This window comes from Chiloscyllium plagiosum, chromosome 1, assembly GCF_004010195.1.
Source record: "Chiloscyllium plagiosum isolate BGI_BamShark_2017 chromosome 1, ASM401019v2, whole genome shotgun sequence".
In the NCBI taxonomy this organism is placed as follows: domain Eukaryota; kingdom Metazoa; phylum Chordata; class Chondrichthyes; order Orectolobiformes; family Hemiscylliidae; genus Chiloscyllium; species Chiloscyllium plagiosum.
Window position 1 is genome coordinate 73,560,102 of NC_057710.1, and position 15,543 is coordinate 73,575,644.

At 42.1% G+C, this 15,543-nt stretch overlaps 1 protein-coding gene across 2 annotated transcripts in view; it reads left to right on the top strand.

Annotated features, from left to right (window-relative positions):
- Window positions 1-15,543, top strand: part of ndufaf2 (NADH:ubiquinone oxidoreductase complex assembly factor 2) — a 145,648-nt gene that overhangs the window by 38,764 nt on the left and 91,341 nt on the right. The gene's annotated exons all lie outside the window — the stretch shown is intronic.

Below are 15,543 nucleotides of genomic sequence, written 5' to 3' on the forward strand. Positions count from 1 at the left end.
GTCAAAAAACTTTTTTAGGATAAAATTAATAGTCACATGAACAAATATAAGTTAATTAGAGGTAAAGCATGGAATTCTTAAGGGAAAGTAATGTTTAGCTAACTTGCTGAAGCTCTTTTAAGAGGTAACAAAGGGATGGTAAGGGTAATGCCAGTGATGTGATGTGATGTGATGTACATGGATTTCCAAACGCTGTTTGTCCCACTGCTACAGAAATGATTTGGGGAAAAAATTTTATAACTATATCAACTTGCATGCCACTAAATATTCAAACTAAATTTCATTTACTTGAACACACTTTTGTGTCAGGTGCAAATTTAATGACCATATTTTCAAAGCCACTGTCCAAATCAATAATATAAACAGTGAACAAAATAAGCCCTGAGGAATACTGCAAATGACACGTGTCCAGGTTAATTCATGTTTGTACAGCTTTTTGGAACAATTCTTAAACGTTAGCTGGAATCATATGCTATCAAATTGGTAGTGATACTGTTTGATTCCAGCTTGTGAAATAACTTAGAATGAGGTTCTAGACACTTTTTGAAAGTCCAGGTAAACCATGTATACTGGCTTTGTATTTCATCTTGTTCCGTCCTGATTTTCTCAGAGACTGTAAACTAATAAACTAGGTACAGCCAACTTTTGTAGAAGCTGGACCTTTTTTTCATATTTTTTTTTCCTTGCACCTTGATTGTAAAGAACATCTCTTATCCCTTTGCACATTTCCCAAGTAGTGGATAGCAGCTTGATTAACCTATTTTTTGGCTTCCTTTGATTAACTCCCTTGTTTGAAAATAGTGAATTACCTGTGTTGGATTCTAATCTTGAGGGACTATCCTGACTCTGTTGAATGATTTGAAATTCAGAAAAGAAAATGACAGAGAGCCGCTGCCTCATTTCTTGGATGGATTATCCTGAGCCGAAGACCAATCCGTTTCTTTGGTATGAAGCTTTTGTCGTACAATTGTTTACCCTCTAATATACCTCAAAAGTTTTACTAATATAAGATGATGATGCCATTTCCTTCATACAACTGACCCAAATAGTTAATTTAAAGACTTAGGCATTTTGGCTTGGTTGGGGGAGGTGTTGTTCAATCTCAGGTTGAAAGACTTTCTAGCTTTAGCAAGCTGTATGAATGATAGTAGTTGAGGGATTTTTGTTTCATTTTTCGAGTTTAAATAAACTCCAATGTGTTACCCCCTCACTGGGTAGCACACTGTAAATTAAGCCCTGAAATTCCCAGAGTCATCACAGAAGTTAAATATTTGAAAAAGCATTCTAACATCCTTAATATTCATGTCTTTTCGACCTATGCTGACAAAGTATAAACCAGATTTTTGTTTTTAACAAAGACACTCTATTGAAAATAGGTTCTAACTACAACTAGAATCTCTTTCAGAGAATCCAAAGGGGTTCTACATATATATCGAGGACAGGAAAACAAGGGCTGCCTATGTGTAGAACCGCAGGAGATAGAGGAAATACTAAATGAGTATTTTATATCCGTGTTTACTGTAGAGGAGGATGTGGAAGATCGAACTTGGGAAAATACATTGCGACACATTGGAAAATGTCCATATTACAGTGGAGGTGGTGCTGGATATCTTAAAATGCATAGAAGTGGACCTGATCAGGTGTATCCTTGAACTCTGTGGGAAGCTACTGAAGTGATTGCTTCGCTCCATGCTGCAATATTTATATTATCAGTTACCGCAAATGAGGTGCCGGAAGACTGGAGGTTGGCTAACGTGGTGCCACTATTTAAGAAAGGTGGTAAGGAAAAGCCAGGGAACTTGCAGACCAGTGAGCCTGACATCAGTGATGGGCAAGCTTTTGGAGGGGATCCTGAAGGACAGGATTTACATATATTTGGAAAGGAAAGAACTGATCAGGCATAGTCAACATGACTTTGTGAATGCGAAATCATGTCTCACGACCTTGACTGAGTTTTTTGAAGAAGTAATGGAGAGGATTGATTGAAGGCACAGCAGTGGCCAGAATCTATAGGGACTTCAGTAAGGCGTTCAAGGTTCCTTATGGTAGACTGGTTAGCAAGGTTGATGACATGGAATACAGGGAAAATGAGCCATTTGGATACAAAACTAGCTCAAAGGTAGAAGACTGAGGGTGATGGTGGTGCGATACATTTCAGACTGGATGGTTGTGAGAGTGGTGTGCCACAAGAATCAATGCTGGGTCCATTGCTTTTTGTTATTTATATAAATGAAATGGATGTGAACATAGGAGGTATGGTTAGTAAGTGTGCAGATGGCACCGAAATTGGTGGTGTAGTTGATAGCCAAGAATGTTACTTCCGAGTACAGCAGGACTCTGATCAGATGGGCCAATGGGCTGAGGAGTGGCAGATGGAATTTAAATTGGATAAATGCGGGGTGCTGCATTTTGGAAAGCCAAGTCATAGTAGGACTTATAAACTTAATTGGTTAGCTCCAGGGGAGTATTGTTGAACAAAGAGACCTTAGGGTGCATGATTCCTTGAAAATAGAGTCACTGGTCAAGAAGGTGTTTGATATGTTTGCCTTTATTAGTCAGTGCATTGAGTATAGGAGTTGAGAGGTCATGTTGTGGCTGTTCACGACATTGGTTAGGCCACTTTTGAAATATTGTGTTGAATTCTGGCCTCCCTGCTCGAGGAGAGATGTTGTGAAACTTGAAAGGGTTCAGAAAAGATGTACAAGGATGGAGGGTTTGAGCTGTCGGGAGAGGCTGACTAAGCTTGGGGCTGTTTTCTCTGGAGCGTCGGAGGCTGAAGTGGATAAAATAGAAAGGCATGGATTAGATTATGATGAAGCTGCTCCTTTAAAAGGTTATGTTGTCCTTGGTTTTTTTCAAGAGGGGTTGTAAAAGGCAGAAGTTCAGATTTGTCAGGAATAGCCAACTGATACTGCCTAAGGCAATAATCAGAGAAAAGCTTTGTTTCTTTTTAAAACTCTGGTATAATGAAAGGGGAATGGCCAGATCTCCCAGTTCAAGGTTTTATTCCTGGTTTGGTTTGGTTCCATCAAGCAGTCTGTTCCAAGCTGCTCGTCAATGAAAGCTGCTAGGAATAAAGGTTCCCTAAATCAATATGTTTCTAGCTGACTCTAACATCTTTCCCGTAAGAACCTGTGTTTGAATTTATCTTTTTTTACCAAGAGCTATGTTTATGGGGATGTTGCAGGAAATTGGAACAGCTCCTTTAAGTTGTGGGGATATCGAGTCGGTTGGACTTTCATGTGGGTTTGATACCAAATTCTGTTTTCTTTTGTTTGGTGGTTTGTTAATAAATTCTGTTTTACTTGAAGCCAAGTCGTTTGACCAGCTGCATCACTCCTGGAATATCCACCTTACATCTACCTGAAACAACTAAAAGTTATAGTCTGGCTACCATTTTTAAATGTTTTGAGGAGAGCTCGCCTGGTCCGTTATGGATGAATAGCCAAGGTCTTTTCCTCCAGGGTAGCAGAGTCTAAAACTAGAGGTCATAGGTTTAAGGTGAGAGGGAAAAGATTTAAAATGGATCTAAGGGGCAACTTTTTCATGCAGAGGGTGGTGCATGTATGGAATGAGCTGCCAAAGTGTTAGGTTCTTTTCCTGAGGTTTCACACATGAGATGCAATTCGCATACACCAACTTCGCATACACCAACTTTATTAAAGTTTGTATAAGCTAGGTGACCCCCTCTGACCCTCTTAACGGGCGTGTGAAGTCAAGTCAGAAGAGAGACCCCGAACAAAGAAAACACATCCCCTTTTTATACAGGTCAGTTGGCAATGCTTCAGGTATTCTGGCCACTTCTTCCCCCCCCCCACCGCAAACCATTATCCACATGTTACCCCAGGTATATTGGTAGGTTGAGATAATACAAATGCAAATGCCCTAATCCTGGGGAGTCATTATGCAGACGGTTTCCTGACTCAGTAATTTCCCCAAAACAATGTAGGTGTGATGTATCCTAGCTTCAGGGTGGCCCTGCAAGTCAGTTCTGGCTCTGCTTCTTCCTCAGACAATGTAAGTGTGATAGGCTTCAGCATCGGGGATATCACACAAGCGAAACTGGTTGGCTGGGGGATGGTTATGAATGTATTTCTGAAAGTTTAATTTGATAATAGTCGGGGAGTAGTCACAAATGACTGCCTAATTGGAGTGGGAGTCGTCCACTCATTCTCAGAAATTGGTGTGCACGAATTGCATCTAGTGTGTGAAACCTCAGGAAAAGAACTTCGCAGTTTAGCAGCTCATTCCATACACACTCCACCCTCTGCATGAAATCGTTGCCCCTTAGATCCATTTTGAATCTTTTCCCTCTCACCTTAAACCTATGACCTCTAGTTTTAGACTCTGCTACCCTGGAAGAAAAGACCTTGGCTATTCATCCATTCCTGCCTGACTCTCCTCTCCATCCACTTCCAAATGTTCAGTCAGTGCAGTTTAACCCCTTAATATTAATTAATGTCCAGAGAGATATTTCAATTTAATCTTTAAATATTACAAGAGGAAGTGGTGAAGGCTGGTACAATTATAGCATTTAAAAGGCATCTGAATGGGTACATTAATAGGAAGGGTTTAGAGGGATATGGGCCAAATGCTGGCAAGTGGGACTAGATTAATTTAGGATATCTGGTCATCATGAATGAGTTAGACTGAAGGGTCTGTTTTCATGCTGTATAGCTCTGACTCTGTGATTCTTTTGGTCAGCAGAACACTCCATCTTCTCAGTCTTCCTTCTCCAGGTACTTTTACTTGCAGGTGACACAGGTAACTGATTCACACTTGTAAAGCCTTCTGACCTATTAACTAAAAGCTTCAGTTTACAGCAACGAATGAGGGCAAATAAACTGACTGTCTTAAGGCTTGAATTGCTTTTTACTGCAGAGGCAAAGCAGCTACTTTGCTTCGAGAGGTCTGATGGCTCTGCCCTGAACACTCATCTCCAAGCTTTTCAGCTATTTCTGAGCTAGTCACTTCATTGTTGCTCGGCTGGAGACTTTTGTCGCCATTTAATTGGTTAGCATTTCACAGACCGATCAGCCCCTTGTTGCCAGACAAATTTCCATTCTTACACAGCCCAAGTTCTGTGTCGTCTGTAACTAGTCTTTCCCCACTGCTTGAACCAACAGTTGTGCAACAACTAGCAGCATTTATGGTACGTATCAAGTAAAATGCTTTTAAAATGTACAGTAAACTTTCACATGCCCTTGGCTTCTAAACAAGTTAATTTCCCATTTCAGACCACAGTCAAGGATACAGAAAAATAAAAAGATATAACCACGTAAACCGTGTTCATCATGAAATATGTGTTTTTCGCTGTAAAATTAGCGTAGGATTCTGGAAACTGAATGCTTGCCTTACCTTTTTAAGATATTTTATCACTATTATTTATGGATCAGTGCAGAGTCATAGGGATGTACAGCATGGAAATTGTATGAGGTCTACCTGTTTGACTCATTACAGTCACTACATTCCTCCCCCTCTAAGTCTGGGGACCTAGGCCTTTTTCTTGCAGCCTCTCCTGAGGGATTTTTACACCAAGTCCAGTTCTTCTGACTGAGCCTCTGATATGAGCAGCATGTACTGGACTGTAGCCTGCCTGTTGCGTCTGGAGCTTCTTAAAAGAAATTCATCCTCCTGCAACAGTAAAGGTATCAAGGCTGCTTCATCCGCCATCTATCTCAGACTCAAAGGTTTCTTCATTGCTAGATTGGTGGGAGGGCGGGGAGGAGAGAGGGAGAACCCATGGGTCCTGACAACTTTTCCAGCTGTTCAGAAGGGCCGGGTATGTTTGTTCCTGCCTCATTTGTCGGTTTGCAGCTTGTTCAGGACCATTGCACCTACATGAACCTTGTGCATCATGGGACCTGACTTCGTAGCGACTATATCTCTTACCCGTACAGAGCCATTTCTGTGGTTTCGGCACCAAACTTTGTCTCCTGAAGTAAATTTCCTCTCTTGCTTTGATGAATCTTATGTCTGGCATTGGCATTCCTAATTCCCTTTTCAGATTGAATTGGTTTTGGTTGGATGTTGCCAAGCAATTTCCTAACTTCCCAAGGCAAATGTAGGTGGGCTTTCCAGAATGTGCGCACTCCTGGATGCCGTCCTATGAGTTCTCTTACTCAGTTCAGGAGTCCTTTTTTTTTTTTTTTGCTATCTTGAGGCCCAAAACCAACAGTAATTACAATGGTCTGCCAGCCTGGATCTTCAAGGCAAAGTTTGGCTGAGGCTTGGCTTTGTTTTGTGGGTTTGCTGTGGACTGAACAAGCGTCCCTCTGTTCAGGCTATATCCTGAATGAGGCGACACAATTGCCTTCACTGGAGTGGTGTTTCCCAACTCAGTCTGTCGAGTGTATCCACTTCCATCCGCATACCCTGTAACTCATTCCTTTATTTTCTCATGACACAGCCAGTTGTATTGCTTGTTTCAAGTCCATTTGGGATTCAGCTAATCGGCGCTTTTGCATGGCTTACTTTATCAATCCCATCCTCGTCGCCACTGATGCCGATATTCCGTCACCAAGTCCCCCTTTATTTCCACTTGGAAAATACTTGACACTGGTCCGGCTTCCTGAGAGCCGGGTGTCTGAAACTCTTGTTTATATCTGTCAACTAGGGCTCACTGAGTGGGGCCATTAATCTGGTACAATCAGGGAACTCATTCTAGAAGGTCCACCTGGCTGATCTTGTTACAATCATTATCACAGCTGCCATCTTACCCCTCATCCCTGGTTGCACATGTGTCATTGACATCTCTTGCTGGCCAACAGTTGCCAGCTGGTACATGATTGTGACAGAAATGGAGCTGGAAATAGGTGGCCTTCACCATCCATTTCCCTTTCCACTTCTGCAACTCTGCCAAGTAACATTAGCCTCCAGACTTTATTGTCGAAAACCTCCTTGTCCTCTTCCAATGCAATGTGAAAGTAGATCAACTAAAATGTGACACTTAATTAATTTAAATTTTTGCACTGAATAACCTCATTTAGTCAGAGCTTTAGCTGCCTGTAATGTAATAAGACTGAATTTGTTGTTGAATTAAAGTACTTTAGGAGCAGTACTCATCCACAGTGATTCCTCAAAAAAGTGATATCTGAAATGGGATGCCATTTATAAAACTGTACTTTCTAAAACAAACAACAGCAGCCGCTATGTCAATTGCCCCCTATTAAGATATCCAAAAGTAGCATTGATTCATATTAACTGACCAATTTTTCACAATTATAGAATACTGCACACAAACCGCTAAATCACAGGATAAGTTCAGAAAGCAGTTCAAAATGCATAATGGATCCTGTCATTTATGAATAGAAGCAACAGTACAAAAACAATAAAAAACACTATCTCAGATGAAGTTCTATGACTATTTTTGGGCACATGTTTTAGAAAGAATGTGAAGATTTTAAATCAAATGCAGAAAATCCTCACATCTATGGTGGGTAAATTACTTGAAGATCCTGAGAGGTAAGACGTACATGCCAAAAGAGAAAATGCTGGAAAATCTCAGCAGGTCTGGCAGCATCTGTAAGGAGAGAAAAGAGCTGACGTTTCGAGTCTAGCTGATCCTTTGTCAAAGCCCTTGAGCTTTGACAAAGGATCAGCTAGACTCGAAACGTCAGCTCTTTTCTCTCCTTACAGATGCTGCCAGACCTGCTGAGATTTTCCAGCATTTTCCCTTTTGGTTTCAGATTCCAGCATCCGCAGTAATTTGCTTTTATCAAGACATACATGCAATTGGAAAGACAGGATTTGGTTAGGCATAGTCGGCATGGCTTTGTATGTGGGAGATCATGCCTCCCAAGTTTGTTAGAGTTCTTTGAAGTGACCAGAAAGGTTGACAAGGGCAGGAAAGTATCCATCGTCTATATGGATTTCAGTAAGGTCTTTGTTAAGGTTCTACATGGTAGGCTGCTCCGGAAGGTTAGATCACATGGAATCCAGGGGGAGCTGCAAATTGGATACGCATTTGGCTTGATGTAGGAAGTAAAGGGTAATAGTGGAAGGATGCTTGTTGGACTGGAGACCTGTGACTAGTGGAGTGCCCTCAGGGTTGGTGCTGGCCCATTGCTGTTTGTTATCTATATCAATGATTTGGATGAAAATGTACAAGGCATGATCAGTAATTTTGCAGGTGAGACTAAAACAGGAGGTATCGAGGACAGTGAGGAATGTTCTCAGAAATTGTAGCAGGCCCTTGATCAGCTGGGGAAGTGGGCCTGCAAATGGCAAATGGAGTTTAATATACCTAAATGTGAGGTCTTGCATTTTGGAAAGTCAAATCGAGGTAGAAGTTTAATTGTGAATGGGGTGGGTCTTTAAGGAGTGTAATGGAATAGAGAGATCTGAGTTCAGGTCACGGTTCTCTGAAAGTGGAGTCACAGGTAGACCGGGCAGAGAAGGCGGTTTTTGGCACACTGGCCTTCATCAGTTAGAGCATTGAGTATAGAAGTTGCTGTTGTACAGGACGTTGGTGAGGCCCTTGGAGTATTGTGTTCAGTTTTTGTCACCTTGCTATAGGAAGAAGGTTTCTAAACTGGAAAGAATGCTGAAGAAATTTACCAGCATATTGCCAGGACTTAAGGGTCTGACTTATCGCTTATCGAGAGAGGTTGGACAAGTTAGGACTTTTTTCGTTAGAGTGTAGGACACCTGGTGGGGGTGGGGGGGGCAGGGGGAGAAGGGGCGTTCTTTTATAGAGGTGTATAAGATAATGAGAGGCACGGATAGAGTGATTGGACTCAGTCTTTCTCCCGGGGTTGGGGTACTGAGGATGAAAGGGCATCAGTTTAAGGTTAGAGGGGAATGAATAAAAGGGAATCTGAGAGTCAACATTTTTACACAAAGATAGGTACACATATGGAATGAACTGCCAGTGGAAGTGGTTGATGTAGGTACATTAACAACATTTAAAATGCATTTGAATGAATACATGGATCGGAAAGGTTTAGAAGGATATGGGCCAAGTGCAGGGAAATGGAATTAGCATTGGTCATTTTGGTCGGCACAGACATGTTTGGGCCAAAGGACTCGATGACTGGATAGGATTTATAAGAGTGTTTCCAGTCATGACTTGAGATTAGAGTAGTCTGGAAAAGCACAGCAGGTCAGGCAGTATCTGAGGATCAGGAAGGCTTTTGCCTGAAATGTCAATTTTCCTGTTCCTTGGATGCTGCCTGACCTGTGGTGCTTTTCTAGAACTACTGTAATCTTGATTCTAATCTCCAGCATTGGCAGTACCCACTTTCACTAGTCATGAGTTAGTTCAGTTCCATGGATAAATTGGAGAAGTTGGAGACATTTTCTTTGGGGAAAACATAATGTTGAGAGCAGTTTTGATACAGATGTTTAAAAGTTGAGAATCCGAGGAGACTCTTAGCAAAAGGACCAACAGAAACATGAAGAAAGATATATTTGCAAAGTGAATGAGGAGCTAGGATGCATTGCCTGATAATAAAGGAGACCAATTCAATTGCAGCTTTGGAAAGGGAATTGTATAGGACCTGAATATGATAGAGAAATTTACAGTGAAAGCTGAGGGAAGTCGGAGTAACTGTGGTGTTCTTGCAGAGAACCAACCTCAACTGGATGGAACAAGTGGTCTCCTTCTGTGCTGTAACCATTCTTTGAATATGACGAGTGAAGTTTGAGGAAGAGTCCATATTTAACTACCTTTTATGTTCTCTGTAGTAGAAACTGTCATCATGTTGAGCTTTCAGTGGATCTACAGATATTTTCAGAGGAAAGCATATTGCCATGGATGAGACTCCTGGTATCTTCTTAGGGCCAGGCGAGCAGATCCAAGTGAAAATTGGGGTAGGGTAGTGAGGGGAATAGCTTGAACGGGTAAAAGGTCGGGGGGGCATACACATTTGGGATTGGGGACTCTAATGATACAGAATCCCTGACCAGGAGGAATCCCTCCAACCTTGACAACCAAGCTGACCACTTTTGCTGAGCGACCTGAAGATCTCGAGGCACGCCAAGCTATTCCTGCTCTGTGGCAGCAGTTGATGAGGCAAGTATTGTGATCAGATGAGTTGAGGAAGTCAGACTCCAAATTCAGAAGCTGATAATAAGTTGCTGCAATAATTCCCGTTACTTGAGAACAGCATTGTTGGAGCTGTGCCAATCAGGTGAGATTCTGCAAACATTACCACGTGTACTTCTGTTCAGGATGGTTTCGGCTAAAAAGAGGAGATAATTTTTTTCATGAGAAAGTGATTGGTTTGCTGGATTTTGTGATTTGAGATTGGTGACATAAATGCAAAGTGGACTGCTGGCCAATATTTGAGAGATTTGTCTTTATTTCTGCCATTCAATCTGTAATTTTAAGTTTATAATCAACTGTGTTTTGTCTGTTATTGTTTATTTATGGTATGTTCCTTCTTAACATTGATTCACTTAACATTGTTTCATTTTAATGCTTTCAATAAAGCAGTGCCAATATAAACACACAGCATGTCAGAGCAACCCAAGTTTCAATTTTAATATCGTTTTCCAGGCATCCTGTTAGGTCATGCCAGCATGTAGGCTACTTATCTGCCAACATTTCCACACTGTCACTCTTCAGGCCCTCCCCACACCCCACAGCCACTCGGAGCTCACATCCTTAGCTCCTGCACTCTTCTCTTAAATCAGGGGGTTTATGTTCTAGCTGCTGGCTTTGCCCAAACCTGAATTTGTACTGAAGTCTTGGGTTCCATCTGGTGAAAATAGTTAATCACTGCAGGTAGCCTGGGACGACCAGCTGATACCTGCACTGACCAACGTCCGCCACTTGATGGCGTCCAGTCATTCAAAAAATTATGATCTGGTAAGTTTTTTAAAAATTGGATATTGTAATTATTTTAAGTTTAAATTTGCCAGGCTTCCTGTTAGGTCATGCCAGCATGCAGGCTACTTATCTGTCAACGTTTCTACTCACTCTTCAGGCCCTCCCAACTCTCCCCACAGCCACCCATAGCTCTCAGCCTGAGCTCCTGCACTCTTCTCTTAAATCAGGGGGTTTATGTTCTAGCTGCTGGCTTTGCCCAAACCTGAATTTGTACTGAAGTCTTGGGTTCCATCTGGTGAAAATAGTTAGTCACTACAGGTAGCATGGGAGACCAGCTAATCATGTTCCAATACCTAAATCTGGCTTTAATATTGATTCCTATGGAAACTCCAGATTAATAAAGCTGTTTTGCTTAATGTTGTAAATTTCCAGAATGAAAGAGCAATTCTAACAACCTACTGTGTGATGATGCTGGATATTAGAGTATAGATGATTATCTGAGTTGGTATTTAGTGTTTTAAATTATTCATTCATGGGATGCAGATGTTGCTGGCTGCCCCTGAGAAGATAGCGATAAGCTGCCTACTTGAACTGCTGCAGTCCTTGGTATGTAGGTCCACCCACAACGATATTTTGGAAGAGGGGTTCCATGATTTTGACCCAGTGTCATGTCAAATGTGATCTGTTTCCAACTCAGGATGATGTGTGATTTTATGGGAAACTTGCAGGTGGTGGAGGTGGAAATGGTTGTGAGTTTGGAAGGTGCTGTCTAAAAAACCTTGATAAATTTCTGAAATGCATGTTGTAGATGGCTTATACAGCTACTACTGAGTGGTGGTGGTGGAGGGAGCAGATGTTTGTGGATATGATGTAAATCAAGCGTGCTACTTTATCCAGGATGGTGTCAAACTTCTCGAGTGTTGTTGGAGCCGCAATCATGAAACATTAGAACATTTAAGGCTATGGGCCATGTGCTGGAAAATGGGGGAATTCAATGATGGCAGTGCCACTGAATCTCAAGGATCAGTGATTATGTTCACTGGCACTGTACAGTTCAGACGTTACTTGCCCTTTGTCAGCCTAGTGTCCAGGTCTGGCTGAACTTCAACACGCACTAATTTAGTATTTGAGGAAGCAGGAATGGTGCTGAATGTTGAACAGTGAACATCTTGACTTCTGAACTTGAGATGGAGAGAAGGTTATTGATGATGAGCCAATTGAAGATGGTTGGACTCTTGTGTAGTAAAAATTCGTTTGTTTTAAATCCATGGAACCTTGAAGCTTCATTCTTGTAAATATTTGGGATTTTCTTTTCATTTGAAAAAGAGTACACCTTAGACAGCCATTCTTACAAAGTACAGCAGACAAGAAAATGAATGATGTGCTTTTCATTATTAGAAAGGAATAAACAAAAAGAATGAAAAAGTTAGAATGTAAATTTAATTTGGTCTTGCTGAGACCATACTTGCAGTATGCAGCTCTCTTCTCCCTGTTTGCCTTGAATGGGTAATAAAGATTTCACAAGATTGATTACTGGTATGAGGGGAGTGTTCTTTTCAAGAGAGGGTCAATATAATGAGACTGCATTCCTGAGAATTTGGAAGAATGTTAGGTAATCTAACTGAAACGTAATATTTTTAAGGGGATTGACAGGCTTGATGTTTGGTTTAGTATTGGAGAAGGGACTAGTCGTTTAGGATTGAGGTTAGGCAAAGGTGTCTCACTTAAAACGTTGTTACTTCTTGGAATTCTGTACCCCAGAGAATTGTGGATGCTCGGCCACGATTAGTAATTTCAAGACAACATTAGAATTTTGCATGGGAAAGGAGTTAAAGCAAACGGGAATAATGCTGGAAGAAGTAGGATTAGAAGTTTTCTCCTCCCCTTCCCCCCCCCCCCTTAAAAGTGTGGCGCTGGAAAAGCACAACAGTTTGGGCAGCATCCGAGGAGCAGGAGAGTTGATGTTTCAGACGTAAGCCCTTCATCAGGAATGTTGGGAGTGGGTTGTGCTGAGAGATAAATAGAGGGTGGAGGTGGGAGAAGGTAGCTGTGAAGGCAATAGGTAGATGCAAGTGGGAGATGATGGTGACAGGTCAGAGGGGAGGGTGGGAAGAAAGATAGACAGGACAGAGGAAGAGGACAGTGCTGAGTTGGAGGGCTGCATTGAGGATGAGATGGAGGCGAGGGGAGATAAGGAAACTGGTGAAGTCAACATTGCTGTCTGGTTGGAGGGTCCTACTGACTTGGATTTGGTGTTGGAGGCAGCCCAGGACTTGCATGTCCTTGGCAGAGTGGGAGGGGAAGTTTAAGTGGTTGGCCACAGTTCAGTGGAGTTGTGTGTGTGTGTGTGTGTGTGTGTGTGTGTGTGTGTGAGATGTTCCCTGAAACGTTCTGCCATTTAGCATCCTGTCTCCACAATGTAGAGGAGACCACATCGAGAGCAATGGACTCAGTAGGTGAGGTGTTTGGATAGGTAGGAAAATCTCTGGATGTGAAAGGATCCTTTGGGGCCTTGTGCAGAGGTAATGGGGGAGGTGTGAGCGCAGGTTTAATACCTCTTATGCCAGGAGGAGAGGGTGGGCTGGTGGGGGGGAATGGTCTCTGTGGAATGCAGTGTGGAGGGAAATGTAACTCTGATGGTGAGATCTAATTGTAGGTGGTAGAAATGGCAGAGGAAAATGCGCTGTATCCGGGTGATTGACTACCCAATCCATTCCCTCACAATTTTATAAACCTCTATATAGTCACCTGTCAGCCTCTGACACTTCAGGGGGAGAAAGGTGCCAGTCTGTTCAGCCTCTCCCTATAGTTCAAAACCTCCAGTCCCAGCAATGTCCTTGTAAATCTTTTATGCAAAGTATTTGTTTAGTATCCCAACCATCTCCTGTGGTTCCACACGTGGGCGGACATGTTGATCTTTTAAGGGGCCCTATTCTTTTTCTAGCTACTCTTTTGCCCTTGATGTACTTCTAGAATCTCTTTGGATTCTCTTTAACTCTATTTGCCAAAGTTATCTTGTGTCCCTTTTTTGCCCTCCTAATTTCCTTCAGTATACTCCTACTACCTTATATTCCTGTAGAGATCCACTCAATCTCAGCTGTCCCGACCTGATATATGCAGCCTCCTTTTCTAGACCAGAGCCTCCATTTCTTTAGTCATCCAGCATTCCCTACACCTTCCAGCCTTGTGCTTCACGCTAACATTCTGTCTCTCATTTTTAAAGGCTTCCTATTTCCCAAACGGCCCTTTTATCTGCGAATATCCATCCCCAATCAACTTTTGAAAGTTCCTTTCTAATTCTGTCAAAATTGGCCTTCCTCTCATTTAGAACTGTAACTTTTTGATCAGTTCTATCCTTTTTCATAACTAATTTAAAACTAATACAATTATGATCACTAGCCCCAAAGTGCTCCCCCACTGACACCTCAGTCACTTGCCCTGCCTTATTTCCCAAGAGAAGTCGGGTACTGCTCCTTTCTTGGGGTGTAGGGACACTCGTGGAGCTGTTAGGAAGAAAGTTTCAGGATTTTGTTATTCTAAACTTGAGTATAGTAAGTGAAAGCACTTTGAGCTCACTAATACAGGTTTGAAGGATAAGAAATATAAATCCATCGCTGATAGTTTAACAGTATAATTGGAATAATTGGGAGCAGTGAATTAAAACAATAAAGCGTGTTGACTTGGGTACAATTTTCATGTGGCTAAAGAAGTCTGGTAATGATACAAAGATTACAAAGAAACAGGAACATTAGGTCTTACAATAACCAGCCTCATATTTTGGGCTGACCTCAAATTTCTACATTATATACAAGAAAGTTCAAAGTTTGTGAGAAGATTTGTAGCTCGGGTGCTCGTTATTGTGGTTCTGTTCGCCGAGCTGGAAATTTGTGTTGCAGACGTTTCGTCCCCTGTCTAGGTGACATCCTCAGTGCTTGGGAGGCTCCTGTAAAGCACTTCTGTGATCTTTCCTCCGGTATTTGTAGTGGTTTGAATCTGCCGCTTCCAGTTGTCAGTTCCAGCTGTCCATTGTAGTGGTCGGTATATTGGGTCCAGGTCGATGTGCTTATTGATTGAATCTGTGGATGAGTGCCAAGCCTCTAGGAATTCCCTGGCTGTTCTCTATTTGGCTTGTCTCAGTCGAATTCATGTTGCTTGTCATCTGCGTGTGTGGCTACTAAGGATAGCTGGTCGTGTCTTTTCGTGGCTAGTTGGTGTACATGGATGCGGATCGTTAGCTGTCTTCCTATTTGTCCTATGTAGTGTTTTGTGCGGTCCTTGCATGGGATTTTGTACACTATATTGGTTTTGCTCATACTGGGTATCGGGTCCTTCGTTCTGGTGAGTTGTTGTCTGAGAGTGGCTGTTGGTTTGTGTGCTGTTATAAGTCCTAGTGGTCGCAGTAGTCTGGCTGTCAGTTCGGAAATGCTCCTGATGTATGGTAGTGTGGCTAGTCCTTTGGGTTGTGGCATGTTCTCGTTCCGTTGTCTTTCCCTTAGGCATCTGTTGATGAAATTGCGCGGGTATCTGTTTTTGGCGAATACATTGTATAGATGTTCTTCCTCTTTTTGCAGTTCTAGTGTACTGCAATGTGTTGTGGCCCTTTTTGAACAGTGTCTTGATGCAACTTCTTTTGTGTGTGTGTGTTGGGGTCATTGCTTTCGTAGTTCAGGACTTGGTCTGTGTGTGTGTGTGGCTTTCCTGTATACCTTTGTGGTGAATTCTCCGATCGGTGTTCTCTGTACCATCACGTCTAGGAATGGGAGTTGGTT